Source organism: Schistocerca nitens, chromosome 1 (genome assembly GCF_023898315.1).
Source record: "Schistocerca nitens isolate TAMUIC-IGC-003100 chromosome 1, iqSchNite1.1, whole genome shotgun sequence".
In the NCBI taxonomy this organism is placed as follows: domain Eukaryota; kingdom Metazoa; phylum Arthropoda; class Insecta; order Orthoptera; family Acrididae; genus Schistocerca; species Schistocerca nitens.
In genome coordinates this window covers 64,410,890-64,420,941 of record NC_064614.1, presented here as the reverse complement: position 1 = coordinate 64,420,941, position 10,052 = coordinate 64,410,890, and the positions used below count along the sequence as shown (strand labels likewise).

The 10,052-nt window shown below is 43.3% G+C and overlaps 1 pseudogene; it reads right to left on the bottom strand.

Annotated features, from left to right (window-relative positions):
* Positions 1 to 5,443: 5,443 nt before the first annotated feature.
* LOC126212383 (5S ribosomal RNA) lies at positions 5,444 to 5,561 on the bottom strand (annotated as a pseudogene).
* Between the last annotated feature and the right edge of the window lie 4,491 nt (positions 5,562 to 10,052).

Here is a 10,052-nt window from a genome sequence, read left to right as displayed (position 1 = left end):
TGATAAAACAAATTCCTGGCTGCCGCGGCATAAACATACGATACGCCCAGCGTTGCTGCGCTCCCATGCGTAAAGCACGCAGCTAGCAACAGCACTACTGGAGAGTTTTCTATGACAGACAATTCCTCTACGGGTAAGTTGTGGTGTGGAAAAGGGTCTGCTTACCTACAATTTATGCAAACTCAAATTATATGACCGGTTTTCGTAAACATCATAGCCCAAGCACTGTACTAATTAAGGTAATGACCTTTAATACGAAATACACAGCCGTGAGACCACAATACTGTCACTGCTACAATTCATCAGAGCAGTTGGTACTTTGATATACTCTTCAGAAAAATGCGGCAGCTAAAATTGTTAGAGGATATAATAAAGCGGTTTGAAAAATACTGAAAAACAGCAACGTGTTGTTCTTGGGGGTAAAAAGTGGCCCTGGACGCATGTTACCTCAGAAGCCTTGCAGGACTCAATCCTCGGCCCACTATTGTTCTCCTTGTATGTCAGTGATGTCTCGTCGATTCTGTCCTCTAATAACCATTTCCATGTCGACGATTTCCAGGTACCCTGAAGATATGAACACGACCATCGTCCTGATAAATGACTATGTCTCTAGCGGTCAGATGGGCGGAAAACCTAGGTTTCAAACTAAATGTAAGAGAGTCCAAGTAATTTCAGTATTCTATCACAAATTAATTAGTTCTGGATTGTGCAAACAATTGCTATAATTATGATCGACAGTGTATCAAAACTACATCAGGAAACAGGAAAAATTGGGATGTAACTTTGGATGAACACCTCAACTGGCCAGAAAGTATGGTCGCCAAGTGCAGGAAAACTTTCACTTCCCCTATGCCCTAAAGATGTTTTGGAACTTATTTCCGCGTGATGCGAACATAAACTTGTGCAACCACTCGTTCTATCGAACCTCCACGATTGCAATGTAATCCAATAGCGAAAATGGGGTGAAAACTCTAAACGGTTCTAACCGTGAATGCTTATTTGCGCTGCATCTATAACATCCGTCTACTTGACCATTTCACTGCTTCATACGCCTTCATACACCCAGAAACCCTGCAAGACTACCATAACCAAACGGCTCCTCAGTGGAAATCAGAGATCATAGGCGCCGACTTTTGAAAATCTTTGGATAAGCTCATCACGTTACACTTTAAAACTTAAAATTACCCCTTATGTAATCATAGTAAATGTAAATGCTATAAGAGTAACTTAAAATACGTTAGCACTCACCTGAACAGGGAGAGACTGGAACATACTCGTACTGACAATTGTTTTTCTGACGAATTCATTAATCAGAGGTTCCAGGTTCAGTCCTCTTGCGGAATCGGAATGGGTATTCAATAATGCTACATGATTTAGCCGATCTGATTCATGGTGGCTCCAGTGAAAATTTTCAGTCCTTCAAGGGCAGAAAACGAACGTTATGCGGTAAACGTGGACCAGGTATCGTTAAAAGAAGTCGCAATAATTTCATATATTCTGGTATCGTGTTCTTTACAGCTGCACACTTGTCAACCTCTGTCCTACTCAAGTGTTGCACTACACTCTCAAAGCTATTAGTGTAACATTATGTTATTTTACCACACCCAACAAAATATCTCTATGATTAGACAGTCTTGTGTAGTCTAAATTTTCATAATAAAAACAAGTAACAGGTAACTACTGTCTTCTTCGACTAATAAAAACTATTCTATTTGGAAAAGGTGTGACATTGTTTCGGGTGGAAATCTGCTGTTAAAGCTGCTTACGGCTTGATTCATTACCTCAATAAATAAAATTCGCAATTTTCCTTGAATATTTGATGAATTACACTTGTCACCACCTACTAATTTAAAAGGCAATTTTCTTGGGAGTGAGACAGTAGAGAGAATGAATGGCAATGCATCAGACTTTTCTTTAGCACGTTCCTAAACTGATAAAAATATATCTGTCTTTCTAGCTCCTTTTATTGAAGACGAAACAGCATCCACAGAATTACGAGAAAGGCGGAAATTCGGCACTGCACATCTTACACAAAAACACACAGGCAAACACAAACACACACACACACACACACAGGCGCGCGCGCGCATTGCATAATACACGACCTTCCCCTCTTCTCTACCTGCCAGAGCGTAATATTTTAGCGACCATTAAAATGAAAGGGCCAACTGCAATGTAACCCCATCTGGGCAGTACTCAAAACTATCAGAACGACCTGACCTTTATCAGAAAATACGTCACGCACTAACAAAAGTATATTAATTGCATAAAATGACGAAAATGTTGCGGACTATGTTTTCAGTACTGACTTCAAAAAATCGTTTATGGACTACTCGCCAGACGCATCGGTAAATTTCATTTGAAGCCGTACACTGAGGTAAGAAAACTCATGGGATACCTCTTAATATCGTGTAGGACCTCCTTTCATGTCGGACCTCCTTTCGCTCGGCGTAGTGCAGAAACTCGACGTGACACGGACTCAAGATGTCGTTAAAAGTCCCCTGAAGACATATTGAGCCATGCCGCCTCTATAGCCGTCTATAAATGCGAATATGTTGTAGGTGAATTATTTTGTCCACGAGCTGACCTCTCGATTATGGGGCATAAATATTCGATGGTATTCATGTCGGGCGACCTTGGTGGTCAAATCACTCTCTCTAACTGCCCAAAATTTTCTTCAAACCAATCGTGAACAACTGTGGCCTGGTGACGTGACGCATTGTAGTCCATTCCCATCGTTATTTGGAAACATGAAGCCCGTGAAAGGCTGCAGATGGTCTCCAGGTAGCAGAACGCAACCACATCCAGTCAATGATGGGTTCAGTATGACCAGATGGCCCAGTCCACGCCAACCAATCACAGCCTACATCACTACGGAGCCATCATCGGCTGGTTCCGTCGCTACTTGGCGTCTGTACCAGAGTCAAAGCCTACCATCAGCTCTCATAAACCGAGATCGGGATTCATCAGACCAGGCCACGGTTTTCCACTCGTCTAGGGTGCAACCACTACGGTCATGAGCCTAGGAGAGACGCTGCAGGCGATGTCATGGTGTCAGCGAAGGTACTCGCGTCGGCCGTCTCCTATCACAGCCCATTAACGCCAGATTTCGATGCTTAGTCCTAACGGATACGTTCGTCATACGTCCCACATTGATTTCAGCTCTTATTTCACGCAGTGTTGCTTTTGTGTTAGCACTGACAACTCCATGCGAACGCCGCTGTCCTCGGTCATTAAGTGAAGTCCGTGAGTTGCCTGTGGTGAGAGATAATGCCTAAAATTTCATATTTTTGGCACGCTTTTCATACTGCGTATCGCGGAATACTGAATTCTATAACGATTTCCAAAACGGAATGTCCCACGGGTCTAGCTCCAACTGCCGTTTTACATTCAGTGTCTGCTAAATCCCTTGGTGCGGCCGCAATCACGTCGAAAAGCTGTTCACATGAGGCACCTGGGTACCAGTGACAACTCTGCCAATGCGCTGCCCTTTTACACCTTGGTACGTGATACTACCGCCATCTGTATGTGTGCACATCGGTATCCCATCACTTCTGTCACATCAGCGTATATCATTCGCTAAGAATAATTAGAAGAAGTATATAACGTACTCTTCATAAACAGTTGAAAAGCAACATCTGCTGATCCAGTGCAATTAACAAATTAGTAATACTTACTTATCAGCCATGAATTCTACTTTAAAACTATTCCGCAAAAGTTGAAAATCACGAAGTATTATCATCTGCTGCTTTTATGCTCGTGTTACTTGTCTTCGTCAACAGATGGTTGCAGTGGTAAAACATCCAAGTGCAATAGTTATTCTGTAGTGTAAGACATAACAGAGAGTAAAATTATTCACAGAATCTTTGAGTCTTATATACTTACATGAATATGGTGTCTGTTCTTTCGGAAATGTCTCGAAGAACAGACACCATTGATGACCTGCAGCTGTCTAGAACGAAATTAGAGTTATATATTAATGCCTTCAGCTGCTGACGGGCGTTGATATATATCAACGGGGACACGTGAAAATGTGTGACCCGACCGGGACTCAAACCAGGAATCTGCTGCATACATGGCATACTTTCAATCCATCTGAGCCACCGAGCCGGCCGGGGTGGCCGAGCGGTTCTAGGCGCTAGAGTCTAGAACCGCGTGACCGCTTCGGTCGCAGGTTCGAATCCTGCCTCGGGCATGGGTGCGTTTGACGTCCTTAGGTTAGTTAGGTTTAAGTAGTTCTAAGTTATAGGGGACTGATGACCTCAGCAGTTAAGTCCCATGGTGCTCAGAGCCATTTGAACCATTTTTTGAGCCACCGAGTGCACAGAGGATAGTGCGACTGCGCACACCTCCCGCGAGACCCACATTCTCACCTTATATGTCCACACACTACATTCGTAATCCGGAAGAACTGACACCGTATCCATATAAGTATATAGTTTTGCCAGTACCGTCCATAACCTTCTTTTTTTGTACGGATGCACACATATTACCCGAAGTCTTACGGGACTTGGTAAGAACGTCTTCTACGAGTAATGAGTGTAATGGGTAGGGACCATACCAATGTAGTGTGTGGACATACATATAAGGTGAGAATGTGGGTCTCGCGGGAGGTGTGCGCGAGATAGTCCCTGCGGTCGCACTATCCTCTGTGCCCTCGGTGGCTCAGATGGATAGAGCGTCTGCCATGTAAGCAGGAGATACCGGGTTTGAGTCCCGATCGGGGCACACATTTTCACCTGTCCCCGTTGATATATATCAACGCCCGTCAGCAGCTGAAGGTATTAATATATAATTCTAATTTCGTTCTTTGAGGCTTGTCCGGCGTCACAATGTTACTCCAAATCTGGCAAAATGCATCAGCAACGCAAAGCTGTGAAGTGTGTACGTCAAATCGGTGTCAAAACTTGATTACAAACACTAAAATAAGAAGTCTAAAACAAGAAGTCTAAAATGTCTGCAAAAATACGTCAGATATGAAAACAGTGAAATGTTTCAATCAAGAATCGAAATTCTGTTTTCCACACACACACACACAAAAGCGTCAACTTAGTTCCGGAACAAGATTTTGAAATCTAAAGTCATTACTCCTGTGCTGTTTCCACGTCTTAATAATCACATACAACACGGTAACGTAACAAATGGCATTACATGTTAGGTCTACAACATCAGTGTCGTAAAACTGATCTGACCAAGCTTGTAACTGCCTAAAATACGTGTTAGCTAAAACACTATGATACGTAGCACTCCGTCGTCAGGACTCAAGTGCCCCATCTGGACCATCCGAACGCCGTGTCATCCTCACTTCGGATGCGGATAGGAAGGGCGTGTGGTCAGCACACCGCTCTCCCGGTCGTTATGATGGTTTTCTGTGACCAGAGCCGCTACTATTCGGTCGAGTAGCTCCTCAATTGCATCACAAGACTGAGTGCACCCCGAAAAAGAGCAACAGCGCATGGTGGCCCAGACGGTCACCCATCCAAGTGCCAGCCTCTGCCAACAGCGCTTAACTTCGGTGATCTGACGGGAGCCGGTGTATCCACTGCGGCTAGGCCGTTGCTATGATATAGGCGAGCATACAAATAACTAGGCAGTCTAGTTTACTGGAATCAATCTTGGTGTAAGTCACAATACACGCTCAAATTAAATTTTTCCACACCTTAACTGTTCTCAAGCACCATTTGAGGAGGGATACAGATAATGCATAATACTATGCATTTTAAAAATGTAATCGATGACACAGACTGACAACTATTGCCGTTATTACAAATAATTCAGCCAACTGCGGGCTATGCACAACGACGGCCGGTGTGGCCGAGAGGCTCTAGGCACTTCAGTCTGAAACAGCCCGACCGCTACTGTTGCAGGTTCGAATCCTGTCTTGGGCGTGGATGTGTATGATGTCCTTAGGTTAGTTAGGTTTAAGTAGTTCTAAATTCTAGGGGACTGATGATCTCAGATGTTTAGTCCCATAGTGCTCAGAGCCATTTGAGCCATTTGTTATGCACAACATCAACTTTTGACGAAGATTACAATATTTATCAAGGAAAACTATGGCGCCAAATACACTCTGAAAGTTTACAGACTCATTTTTCTGTAATGAACTACCAAGTAGCTCCAGCATCTAATAAATATAAGCAGTCTGCAAACATCAGGTAACCTTTCATTCGGAAAGTGGATGCACTCAGCGACTGTATGTGACTTATAAATTATTGAGTGCAGCAATCAGTCGACCTTTTTGGTTTTATTATGCAAATCCACATTTCGGCTACTATCTAGCCATTCTCAATGCGCTATTTTTTATTCTCAATGCATGTAAGTCCCTGTTGTTCGGGCGTCAGTCACAGTTCTTTGAATACTCAAGAACTGTGACTGAAGCCCGAACAACAGGGACTTACATGCATTGAGAATAAAAAATAGCGCATGGAGAATGGCTAGCTGCTAGCCAAAATCTGCATTTATATAATAAAATCTAAAAAGGATAACTGATTGCTGCACTCTATAATTTATAGGTCTGAAAACACACACATATACACACAAGAAAACTGAGGTAACATGTTAGGAAGGAAGGATGGATGGAAGGAAGGAAGGTGTTTTGACGATTTTATTGCGATGTAGCATTTAAAACTGCAAATTTTTCGAATGCCTTGTTGAATTTGAGGAAAACCTGAAGCTAGGATGCTGGTTGTATCCATCCGAAAAAAACCTAAGAGAAACAATCACATAAAACAACAGAACAAAGCAGAATCTCACACATCAAAACACATGTGGAGAACAACCCCGAACGATATCCGTGTCTGTTATGGACACTCGCCGCCCAGGATAACGTACTGGGTTCAATTACCGAGGAAGTTTTCAAGACACTCAGATATCTTTGATCCTTATTTCGTATCCTCCACCCTTCGTTAACATTCTGAAAGGGAACGCTGTGTCTAACAGATTCCGGGAATCTAGAAATATGGAATCTGCCTGTTACCCTTCATCATGGTTCGAGGGTATTGCGCGGGAAACGGGCAAGCTGAGTTTCGCACGAGCAATGCTTTCTAAATCCGTGCTAATTCGTGGGCAGAACTTTTCCGTCTCAAGAAAATTTATTATACTCGAACTTAGAATATGCTCGAGAATTCCGCAGCTAATCGATGTCTCTCCTACATACATTTCGCGAAAGGAGCATGATGGAAAAGTTATTGAACTGCCAACTACCATTCGAGACAGGAAAAGCGAAAGGAAGGAAATTTTATCAGTACTGGAAATACACTCCACTACACGTCGCAAAGTGACTTTCGTAGTATAGATGAAGACATAAATGTCGAGCAACAACTTCTTTTCCACTGTGAGCCTGTGGACGATGCCATGCTGGAGAGCAACGGCGAGGCTGATGGCCGCTTCGCGCGATGGAGCCTCGTTGGGGTCTTCAGCGTTAGTGTATTGGCCTAATAGCGTTCGCCGGCCTTGTCCTTTAAATCACACCGCCATTAACCTTTGGGTCTGGAGATGCGCCCTATACCTGAGACTATGAAGCCCAGTTATTTCTGGCTCGTTGCGGAGAAACGCTACGCCGCTTTTCACCTCGTTTCTCCTCTTGATAGGCTCCTGTATCACTGCGCGGCAGTATTCCTATACGGCATGCCTTTCCCTTCAACAAACAGTGCAGCTACCTCTTCTCTTGATATTTAATCGTTTCCATCAACTTTATAATTTTCAAGAGTGAGTTCAGAGCATAGAATAGTACTAGCGCTCAGTCTAATGAGCAGCCGATCATTGCAACTGTTTTGTACAACGTGCACCAGTTAATACTTGAGGAAAGTAGAAGCGTACTAGCGACAAAATACTAAGATTTATAAAGAAAACGATAAATTATCAGAAGAAGCAAATTCACTTACCTGCGACAGTGCCAGTGAAAGAAAAAAGTATTTTCGAAGAAGATAGAAACTATTCTTTGGAACGTTTATTTTGGTTACTACAAGGATTTCAAGTAGAGCGCAACACATGAAAGCACCTTTGCCGACCGGAGTGGCCGAGCGGTTCTAGGTGCTTTAGTCTGGAACAGCGCGACAGCTACGTTCGCAGGTTCGAATCCTGCCTCGGGCATGGATATGTGTGATGTCCTTAGGTTAGTTAGGTTTAAGTAGTTCTAAGTTCTAGGGGACTGATGACCTCAGAAGTTAAGTCCCATAGTGCTCAGAGCACCTTTCAGTTCCCGTGGGCACCTTTCAGTTTCGGAAACTATCAACAAAATTAACAACAAGCGTGTCAATGATAGACAATATGACTTGTCAATTCGACCATCACGAACAAGGAATTCGAGATAATTCTTAGTTTTTATTCTTGGTCAGTTTTTTTGTGTGATTGCAATGAGGGAAAGTAAAGTTTACTGCTAACGTACTGTCGGCAAGAGGAACTTAAACGTCCTATTTTGGGATAGTGCTCGCAGAAGGGAAGACCATGTTCAGATAGCATCGAACAACAGAAAGTTATTTATATAAGAGAGCAACAAGAAAACATGAACAACAGAATACTTATTCTCTATGAAATAACACAAGATATCACCCTGATCCAATAAGAGTAATTGTCACTCACTGAATACATTTCTACGAAGGTGCAAGAGAAAGTATACAGTCTGTGACCCGTGACCTTACGTTACTTTGCGGGTCACAATCGGTCGCAGTCACAGTCGGTGGTGCATTGGCTTGGTCCGTTAGCGTTGCGTCGTATATTCGTCGTTTCTCGTAATCAGACTCGACGTTAGACTGCTAGAATATATATATATATATATATATATATATATATATATATATATATATATATATATATATATATATATATATATATACACCTGTTGGTGGGCATACTTCACTGAAGGCGGTATGTAAGTGGACAACGTGGTGAAGGTATGATGGTTGCCTTAGGTGTGAAGTACAGACCATGGCACCCTACACCTTTGCCACCTCTCCGATTGGACTCTTCTTATCTTCTCCAACTGCCGAGTTGCGCGGCGTAAGTTGTCGGTTGCGTCGAACATTTTCTAGGCTTTGTTTTGCTGCAGGTGCTTTGTCTGTACCGCGTCGTGAAGTTCCGTTGTGCATGCCCACCAGCGGGCTCCCAGTGCCATTGGCAGACATTGTTTTTTATCACCTGAAGTGGCTTGAAATTCGTAGTATATGTCGTTCCTCCAGTCGTTGAACCATAAAGCAACGTAGGTTCGACTGTTGTTTTGTAAAGCTGTATCTTCGTGCAGGTGTTCAGGTGAGTGCTCTTGAAGACGGTTGCCAATGGTTGGAGCATGTATTGTCCTGCTTTTTTCTTCTCTGCAACGCGGCCTGTGTGAAGAGATGTTTTTCACTGTTGGGGACGATGGGATAGGCTGATTGTTGATTGTGAAATTAGTGACTCCAATTTCGTGAAAATTATAGTCACCGTAGTCGTCGGGTAGATTGTGATTTCGCCCACCAGGGCTCACTGTTCCATCAGGTCGATTTGCCACTGAATCCGTGCGAGGAGGTGGTCCAAGTTTCTCCCAGTGACGAGAAAGGCCGTGTCGTTGGATTCGAGGCTAACTGATACATGAAGTACACTCGGGGTATCATTTACATAGATGTTGAACAGTCTCTTCCCGGACTTTTTGTCTGCAACTCGAACGTAGAGTTGCCACGCTTGAAGATAACTGTCAACCGATTTAGCGTAACAATCTGCTATCGCCGTGTCCTGCTGACGTTTGAGGATAATGTGGTGTCGCCATACTGCAACGTATGCTTTTTCCAGATCTAAAAATATCCCAGCTGTCATATTTCCTTCATGAAAGTATGGCTTCAGTATTGCTTAGGAGTTGGAGTTCTGCTGCCAAGCGACGCTGAAAACCAAATTATTCAGGGAGGATAACCTCATGCTGAATCAAGTCAGCATTAATTCTCTTGAGTAGAATTCTTTCAAATATTTTCCCTACAGTCGGCTGAAGAGTAATGTGACGATAATTATTAGGCTGCGACAGGTCTTCGTCCGACTCTGGAATCCGTGCAATGAGTTCCACATTCCAGGTTCCTGGGAAGTATTCT